Raw genomic sequence first — 2,595 nt, forward strand, 5'->3', positions numbered from 1 at the left:
ATGAATTTTCATATATTTTTTACATGTCTTCTTAAAACTATTTGTTTTCATTGACTTTAAGCATGTTAAGTCAGTATATATGGTTATCAAAAATTTGTTTTTTTCTGTATATAAACAGAGCCATACCAAGAAGGATGTCTTTTTTTCGTACAACTCTATGGAAGTTAAATATGCATCTTTTAGAATTGGAAATTGATTATTTAAATTTTCTAAACGTTTTGTATACTTTTATTATTTTTTTTTGTGTAGCCGTGGCGTTGTCAGCTTATTATCGACTACTTTTTGTTATCTTTCGCCTATTATTTGTCAACTTGAATTTAAGATTTATAAGATGTAAACACCATGACTGTCTACGTGATGAAATGTTATCGATACCTGGATTTATTCTTTAAAACTTGTTTCCAGGAAACTTAAGCTTCTATGAATTGCTAAGGGTTTATATACTTGACTCAATTATGATAAAGCATAAGGGCCATTTCCGTCCCCTTTTTCGTCGAATTTGGAAACTTTCAAATTGAAGCTCATCCCGAATGTGAAATTATCTGAAGTATCTTGTTGTTGTCCATGAAGTACCTTATCGTGTATTATTATATGCTAATTTCTGTGGAAACCGCTGAGATCTTAAGTATATTATGGACGACGAAAAGTGCCAAAATTCAACAATTATGTACGGGTTGATAGAGAAATTTTTCCATGCCAAGAAATTGCCTCCGTTGAAATTCTGCAAACACCCCATAGAGCAAATTACATGGATGATTAATTTTGACCATTTGGTATATGGCCGTGTTCTAAGCGACACGTACATGAAGGTCATACATTAATTTCTTGAATGAAATCAAATCTTTAGCTACTAATGACTGCCGTAGGGGGTCGACCGGAATTTTTAGCGAGATTTCTTGGCATGTAATAGATAGAAAACTCAGGGTCAAAATTCATAGAACAGAAAAGGGGCAGTGGCAAATATTTCATGTATATTTTGAACACCGAGAGAATTACCCCGGCACCGTTTGCCAAAAAAAAACCAAACCCTTTTTTTTCTTATTTGTGCCTTCGGACTTTATGTTATGAATTGTAGTTTCACTTTTTATATTCGGTATTTATTTATTGTGTATAACGGCACTGTAGATTTTCGTATTAAATAAAGAAAGTTGCCGGTCCGGCCGTACATGAATAGATTGGTTAGAAAGCAAGGTTTTAATCTTAATTAGATTGGAAAGCTTAATTCGAGGGTTAAACATAGAGAGCACAAAAAAGGGGGGAGGTGTTCCACAGGGAATATTTTTTATCTTATGAACTGTACATTTGAAAGGTTTATTTAATTTTTTTTTAACCAAAGGAATTCTGAAGACCATTCTGACAAGAAAATATTTCCGGTAAACTCTTTGAATAATACATACGACCAAAGCCGGGAATTTTCTTGTATAACAACTTCTGTTTCCCTAATTTATTTCTTAAGAGGTGATAACTATCATGACAGATGCAGTGGTGTTAGGTAAAATGATTTTTTTCGTAAGGTTAAAAACGTAAATAGGTTATAATGGAGGATTGCTTTACTTTTAATTTATGATTTTGAGAATTCATAAGCAAATACGACTGATACGAATTAGAAGAGGTGTCAATACAACACTATAAGACAAAACGAAAATAGACAGTACTATCGTCATGCTCTATTCAAAGTAAGCAAAGCTTGGACACAGGATAAGTATTTTAATCAGATTGTGCTCTATCAAATCGTTCCAAGTCTTACACACATTGTGAATAAATTAAATGAGACCTCATAAGATTTTTAGCCAACACAAAATTATTTCTTTAAAAATTTCGAATGCATTAAAGATGGCAATGAACTATGCAGGTTCAAGGCAACGATATTTATCAAGATTAACATTCAAATCATGCCATTACTGGGTACTGGACTATAGTGCTACTCTCGGTTGCATAAGCCATAATAATATTGATGATCAAGATCACAACCTATTTTATTCTCACATCACAACAGCTTTTTGACGCCTTGCCATATTGTGTATTTCAAATATTTACTTTTGAAACATACAACACTGCAGAGCTTTCTTTATTGGAAACAACCGAGTTGACATTAACTGATCATGAGTTGCTCTTAGGTATTATTCCAAAATCCACTGTTTAGTGTTTTCACAGATATAAAAACAGAGGAGCCAGTGGTTGTCGTTTGTTGGTATGGTTCATAGGCGTTTCCCTCTTTTTAAATAGATTTTGAATTGTTTTACACTGGTCATTTTGAGTCCTTTATAGCTTGCTGTTCAATGTAAGCCACTTGACCCGTATTGAAGGTCGTACCTATAATTGATAACTTTATATACATGGTAACTGCATAGAGAGTAGTTCATTGGCACTCATACCACATCTTATTATTATATAATCTAAGTAATTATGTTGAAGGCCGTTCAGTGACCTTACAATTGCTCTCTACCACTTCATTTTTATGCTGAGGGATAATTGTCTCATTGGTAATTATTCCATATCTCCTCATGTTTATATTAACATAGATGTTGTTCTGTCTGAAAATTATAGGAGCAAAGTCAATCAATAAACATGTATAGAAATAAAAACAAAGCCTAG

The sequence above is a fragment of the Mytilus edulis genome, chromosome 7 (assembly GCF_963676685.1).
Source record: "Mytilus edulis chromosome 7, xbMytEdul2.2, whole genome shotgun sequence".
NCBI classification, from domain to species: domain Eukaryota; kingdom Metazoa; phylum Mollusca; class Bivalvia; order Mytilida; family Mytilidae; genus Mytilus; species Mytilus edulis.